We start from the raw sequence: 7693 nt of genomic DNA, 5'->3' as shown, positions 1-7693 counted from the left end.
TGTAATCCCTGTAAAACACATACATACACACATATCTATTTTTTATGTGTATGTATATGCTTTTTGGTTTTGCCAGTTTGATCCCACACACAGTAATAAAGCTCATATTTATACTAGCTTCCTGAGTACCAATGTTCTGTAAATCCTTGAGCCTGGATCTTTTCTTTAATTCAAGCTGTGAGAACAAATAAAGGCAATCTCCTCCCATTTAGAGGGGTAGTGTATCTACTGTTCTGGTTCTTCAAAGAATTGATTCAGAATATCACCAAGCCATGAATGAATGAATGAAGCATTTATTAAGTGCTCATTGCGTGCAAAGCATTGTGATGGAGGTGGGGTGGCCCATGGGACACATAGAAGAGTAAGACATTCTCCAATCTCAAGTTGCTCACATTCTAATAGGAAGGACAATATATATGAAAGGTCAGTGAAGTCCCCTATAATAAAAATCACTTGTCCTTACGTGGAAAAGCCAAATTTGCATTTGGGTTAAGTTACTTTATGACTATGTTCATTCTGGTTCTTGAAGCTTTTAGAGGCTTAAGGCTCTATCCATTGTTCTGTTTCCAACCCCAAATTTGAGAAAACCATTTCCCCGTGGTGCCACATGATGTCTCTCCCCATGTCTCATGATCATTTTTCTTGGTGTCAGTAGTAGGTGATCTTCTTTGTGATTATCTGTAGACTACTGTATGTAACAAGTGACTGGTAAATGCTGTTAATTGACTGACAAAGTATTGGGGTAGGTGAGAAACTAGACACAAATATAATCATTCTGTGGGGACCCTGGCTCTTACCTGTCAGCACTTGCCCTTGATGCTTGAAATGGCCTCAGGGACTTAGATAATCTTGGAAGAAAATCTACTTACATGGACTGTATTTTTTCTAAAACATCTGAGAGGCAAATATAAGGAAGATTTGCTGTTCAGTAGCCTGATTATAAGTATATTTACCTGCTAACCACGCAGAATTCAGCCACTGTGACAAGTGAAAAAAATATTCCATCCCCCAAAATAGAAGATTCAACAGACATAAATTAAATATTGTAGAAAGCAAAATTGCTCTTCTTAAAAGAAAGGAAATGACTGGTTAATGAGGGAATAATTTCTGAATCAACTGTCTGTGTATAGTCAGAATGCTGAATTGTTAGGACAAAAGTAAAAATCTATACCAAATTAGTGTAGCACCCATTTTGGTCTACTTTTCTTTTCCCAGCTGGTGCTTGCCACTTGGGTCCTATGAGAGATGACTAACCCAGGTTCAAGAAGGAAGGAAGGAAGGAAATAAGCATTTATTAAGCATCCACTATGGGCCAGGCAACATATTAAATACTTTAAAAATATTATTTCATCTGATCCTCACAATTCTGGCAGGCAGGTGCTACTATGATCCCCATTTTACAATTAAAGCAACTGAGGTAGATATAAATGAAGTGACTTGCCCAGGGTCACACAGCTATGAAATATCTAAGGACAGATTTGAACTCAGGTCTTCATGACTCCAGGTCCAATTAGGACTATTCACTGTGACCACTTAGCTGCCTCAGCATTGATAATCTATTCCTATTAAATTTGGGGTCAGAGAACCTGAGTTTGAATCCAAGTTCTGAGATATACTGACACTGTGACCTTGGAGAAGTCATTAAACTTCTTTGGGACTGAGTTTCTTCATCATTAAACTGACATAGTTCGACTAGTTAAATACTGAGGTCTCTTCCAGCTACAAAGTTGTAATTCTGTGAATCTAAGGTATAAAGTCCTCCCTGCCCCCACTGAAGAGAATGTTGTTCTGGCTGTGTTAGATAAAGTGACACTCTTTGATAAGGTATGAACTGGCCTTGCCCTGGGATGAAATATTTCATACAGTATTTATGATGAGAGATGTCAAGATGATTGGTGATTCATAGCTGATTCTTACTCTTGGGACTTGATCTTTATGATTATTTTTAATATATAATATTCCCCCCAATTACATGTTAAAACAATTTTTTAACATTTGGGTTTTTTTTAAGTTTTGAGTTCCAAATTCTATCCCTTCCTCCATCTCTCCCTTTCCCCCTCCTTGAGATGTTAAGCAATCAGATATTGGTTATATATGTACAATCATGTAAAACATTTGCATATTAGTCATTTTGCACAGAAAGACTAGAATGAAAAAAGAATGAATGAAAGTGAAAAGTAGCATGTTTCAGTCTGTATTCAAATGATATCAGTTCTTTCTCTGGAGGTGGATAGTATGCTTCATCATGAGTCCTTTGGGATTGTCTTGGATCGTTGTATTGCTGAGAAGAGCTAAGTCATTCATAGTTCTTCATGATACAATGTTGCGGTTACTGTGTACCAGTTCTGGTTCTGATCACTTCAACTTGAGTCAGTTCACGTAAGTCTTTCCAGGTTTTTCTGAAATCATCCCACTTCTCATTTCTTATAGCATAAGAATATATATTCCTGTACCACAGCTTCTTTATCGAGTCCCCAATTGAAGGGTATACCTTTGATTTCCAATACTTAGCTACCACAAAAAGAGCTGCTATAAATATTTTAGTACAAACAGGTCCTTTTCCCTTTTATTTTTATGTCTTTGGGATATAGACCTAGCAGTGGTATTGCTGGGTCAAAGGATATGCACAGTTTTATAGCCCTTTGGGCGTAGTTCCAAATTGCTCTCCAGAATGGCTGGATCAGTTCACATGTCCACCAACAGTGCACTGGGACTTGACCTTTAAAAGGAGACTGGAAACTAGAGATGGGAACAGAGGGGGAGAAAGGAGAGAGAGTACTCGCCAACTCAGAATCTGTTGCCCAGAGCGAGGTTTGCATATCCACCTGCTTCCTTACCCTGTCCCCAGGGAACCACATGGCCCCAGGAATGGCAGTGAATGGAGGAAACAATAGGGGAATTCTTGGGCCAAGATGAGAGTCACAGGAATTCAAGCCAGCAATAATAGCAGTGATAATGGTGGAGTAGCTCTCAGATTGGCAAGGAACATGCTGGGCCAAGTCTTCTTTTAAATGTCATCCCTCCCCTTCCTGCAAAGACATAGCTCTGGTGAATGAATTAACCACAAATCACCAATCATTTGTCAAACCATCCTACCACCACACTCATTTGACCACTACAATAATTCAAACCCTCCTCATCTCTCACCTAGATTACTGTAACAGCCTCCTAACTGATCTAAGGAGATAACATATGTAAAGCCCTTTATGAACCTTAAAGGCTATTTAAATGATGTTATTATTATTATTACCTACTTCCAGTCTCTCCCTTCTCCAATCCATTCCATCTCATCTCCAGTGAGAAATAACATGGCATGGTGGATAGAGTGCTAGACTTAGAGTCAATAAGTCCTGGATTCAAATCCTGTTTCAAACACTCTCTATGTACCTTATACAAGTCATTTGACTTTTTTGAATTTCACTTTTCTCATCTGTAAAACAAGGGTACTAGGGACTAAACTTGATGATCTCTAAGGACCCTTCTGGCTCTGATCTATGATTCTATAATCCTTCATACAGCTATTAAATTATATTCCTAAAGCACAGGTTTCACCATTTTACTCCTCTACTCAAAAGTCTTTAATAACTCCCTAGTCCCTCCAGGATAAAATATGAGTTCCTCAACCTGGTATTTAAAGCCCTCCATAATCTGGCTCCAAACTACCTTTCTAGTCTCATTTCTCAGGCTTTACATAGTCTCTGTTCCACACAAAAGGGACCACTGGACATTCCTCCAATTCCATGTCTTACCCCCCCCAATGTATTTTAATAAATTCTTATTATGTCTTTTGTTCTGTCATCACCTAGATTTTCTCCTGGTCCTCTCTTCTTCCCCACTCCCAGATAGCTATCTCCTATAGCAAAGAATTTATTGTTGTTGTTGTTCAGTCATTTCAGTTGTGTCTGACTCTTCATGACCCCATTTGGGGTTTTCTTGACAAAGATATTGGAGTAGTTTGCCATTTCTTTTTTGTCATATATCTTCCTTGGCACTCAATTTCCTCATCTGTAAAATGAGGCAATTGGACTATGACTCTGGGCATGTTGTTTGGACCTTGATTTCCTCATCTGTAAAACGAGGTAATTGGACTTAGGTGACCTCTAAGGTCCATTTAAGGTCTACATTCACGATCCTATTATCATATTCTATTTGTCTAACCTGGTGAATTTGACCCTGAATTTGTTCTCCCTTCCCAATGTTGGTGTCAGCATCATCATCATCATCATCGATGAATGTGTCTATCTGCACAGAATATCTTACAAAGCAAATAGACAGGACCAACGCAGGGCTTTTGTTTCCTAAGAGCATAAATCCAATCATGCCTGATCAATCTCCATATCAGACAACTATAGTATACAAACTGTTGGGAGGCAGTAACATTCATGGGCAAATGGGAAGCTGAAATACCTAAGTTCTAGGGGCAGCTAGGTGGTACAGTGGACAAAGCTCCAGCCTTGGAGTCAGGAGGGCCTGAGTTCAAATGTGACCTCAGATACTTGACATTTACCAGCTGTGTGACCTTGGGTAAATCACTTAACACCAACTATCTCACCAAAAAATAATAATGAAATACCTGGGTTCTAATCCCACTTCTACCACTTACTAGTCCCAGGATATCAGGCAAGTTACTTAGCCTCTCTAGAGGCTTTTCATCTTTTCAAACCAAAATTTTACAGACCATGCCCAGGGAGCAGAAAACCACTTAACTCTGAACTCCCTGGGACCTTATTTCTTCATCCTGACTATGTGCTTCCCAGAGCACCCCTTTCTCATCTCCTCTGGTCTTGGCCTTGGGTGAAGACACATCTTTGTGCCTACCCATTACTTCAAAATTTCCCTTCCTTTTTGTTTCTTCTTTCTTGTGGTTCCTCCTATTGGTTCTAATTCTTCTTTACAACATGACTAATGTGAAAATGTGTTTTTAATAGGAATGTATATGTACAGCCTATATAAGATTGAACATCATCTTAAGGAGGGAGGTGAGGAGGGAAGGGGAAAATTTAAAAATCAAAAGCTTATGGAAGTGATTGTCAAAAACTAAAAATAAACACATTTTTTAAAAATTTCCCTTCTGATCCCTTGTTAGCCCATAGGCACCCAAGGATGCAACAACAATAGACTTGGGAATCTAGAAAAAATGGCCCCCAATTCATGTGGAATCCCTTCTATGCAATTTTTGAAAATTCATAGTTATTAATAAAATTAATTTTTAAAAATAGCTCCCAACACGCCCAAGAAGCATTTAGCCACCAATGAAAAAAAAGGATGTCTTCCAGCCAGTTATACCCTGTAAAGCTAAATATCTAAAGTATACCCAGCTTCAATCTCTGACTGCAATTTCAAGATATAAATGGAAGACAATTAAGATTGCTCTCTTATTTTCTCTAGTGAAACCAGGCTTTTAGAAATGCCATTGAAATAGCAAAGAGAAAGTAAAAAAGAAAACAGGAATCTTTGGATTTAAATCTCTTCCCTTTTGGATGGAAGAGGAGAGGGAATGAGAAAGTAGAAAGGTGAGAAAGAGGCAAGTTCATCCACCTTAGAAGTGTTTCTTCATGGTCAGAGCTCAGATGACACAGGGAAAGCCTCTAGGACCATAAGCAATCCCTATCTTTCCAATCACCATTGTTATCCTCCCATCAACCCTTCAAGTATTGGGGAAGGAAGATGCACAACTGTGAGGCACTGTTCCCCCTGAAGTGCCTCTCTGCACTCTCTCCTACCCCAGCTTCCCACAGGGTTGCATAATCCCACACAATCTAGTACAAATTGCACAATACCTCTGCTTTTTTTCCCCCTAGACTACAAGAAACTTCTCTATAAGCCACTAGACTCTAAGTCTCAGGGGTCTATGTGCTAGGCCTGAGAGACTTGATCTGCCACAGAGCTATCTCCAAAAGGCATTACATTCTTTTTCATTTTTATTCTTTGTTAGGAAAAAAAAAAGTGGTTGAGGGGCGGGGGAGGGGAGGAGGGGAGAAGAAAGACACGTTGGGAAATGAAGATGATACCAAAAAAACCCCCCAAAACCAGAAAGTATCAATAAAAATTAGTTTATAACATGTTTTAAAGGGCATAATTGATATCAATAAGTGGTGTACAACTAGAAACAGTATCTGATGTAATCATTCACCTTTTAACATTATCAGACCATAGGACATACATTTCAAGCCGGAAGGGATTTTAGTGATAAGTCTAGCCGTATTATTTTACAGATGAGGAAACTAAAGTCTAGAAAAGTCAAGTGCTGGGGCAGCTAGGTGGTGCAATGGATAGAACACTGCCCCTGGAGTCTGGAGGACCTGAGTTCAAATGTCACCTCAGACACTTGAGACTTACAAGCTGTGTGACCCTAGACAAGTCACTTAATCCCATTTGCCTCACTCCCCCCCCAAAAGAAAAGCTAAGTGCTTTGTCCTGGATCATACAGATGGGGGTGTGGGGGAGGAACATAGGTTTCCAGACTCTGAATTGAAACTCTTTCCCCCATGATATGTTGCCTCCCCTAATCATTTGTCAGAATCAAGGTATTTATTAAAAATGTGATACACTTCATACCAGGATCAATAGCCATAACTCAGGATCAGAGATTACTATAATTGCCACCATACTAAATTAGCATTTCTTTTATATTAGAGATTTGATACTAAAATTAGGTGTATAGACATTTGTTTCATCATAGTATCACAGATCGAGAGTTAAGAAAAAAAACAACTCAAAATCATCTCACCAATACCTAATTTTTGGTTGTTGCTATTTAGTCACTTCTGCCATGTCTGACTCTGTGATCCCATTTGGGGTTTTCTTGTCAAAGGCACTGGAGTGATTTATCATTTCCTTTTCCAGCTTATTTTACAGATGAGGAAACAGAGGTCTGTAGCAGATAAACGATCCATCCAAAGTTACATAGGTAAGCTTTTCTCCAACGGTGTACAGTGGAACTGGGCTTTTCACCCAAAGTCTTCTGACTCCAAATCAAGAAATCTTTCTACTGTACCATGCTCTCCCAGATTTTTAGTTATTTTCAGTTTTGTTTCATTTGGTGCTATTCAAAGTCCCAATCATGAATGCTAGGAGGGTAACCGTGTACTTTTTCCTTCTCCTGGACCCAATTTCTTGGATATCCTGGAGCTTCTGACACACTTCCTGACTCTGACTTTGTACTTTGAGGTATGCCTAGAGGTCTCCCTATCAGCCAAGTAACTGGATGTTCCTGCCAATGATGATGAAATTGGCTCTGCTCCTTTGATTCTACCCCTTCTAGATACCGAGGACAATTGTGCCCACAGTAGAGAAACCTAGGGGAAACTATGAATTTCCTACTTGGAACATATGCTCTTAACCTCAATCTGTGATTAGTGTGGCATTACCCTGGACTCAGGGCCCTGGGTAGAGCAACCCAGTTGTAACGTTATCAGTGGATATTCAATCAAGTTATCTCCCAGTGTGACAGATTTTGGAACAAGGTTGGGCCAAGGGCCAAGGCTGGCTTTTTCTTGGAGACTAAATTTTTAACATTTTGGCTTCTTTATCTCTTCAATTGTACTGTTTTTTGTCTATTTGTAAACAATGGGTATTGGTACAAAAGTATTCATAGAAAAAAAATGAACATATAAATGAACACCAATTATTTTGTATACGCTTTGCCAAGGCTGAGTGATAATCAGTTATATATCATCCATTATTGAGTGGA

General features: G+C 39.2%; 1 long non-coding RNA gene across 1 annotated transcript; it reads right to left on the bottom strand.

The window, feature by feature from the left end:
• Positions 1-273: 273 nt before the first annotated feature.
• LOC144456714 (uncharacterized) lies at positions 274-7151 on the bottom strand. The gene is made up of 2 exons (XR_013485745.1): positions 6737-7151; positions 274-3029 (listed from the first exon to the last, which is right to left on the bottom strand). It is a non-coding gene; the product is annotated as an uncharacterized LOC144456714 (long non-coding RNA).
• Between the last annotated feature and the right edge of the window lie 542 nt (positions 7152-7693).

This window comes from Phascolarctos cinereus, unplaced genomic scaffold (assembly GCF_003287225.1).
Source record: "Phascolarctos cinereus isolate Bilbo 61053 unplaced genomic scaffold, phaCin_HiC Scaffold_4;HRSCAF=312, whole genome shotgun sequence".
Lineage (NCBI taxonomy): Eukaryota > Metazoa > Chordata > Mammalia > Diprotodontia > Phascolarctidae > Phascolarctos > Phascolarctos cinereus.
This window is presented reverse-complemented; position numbering and strand designations above follow the sequence as displayed.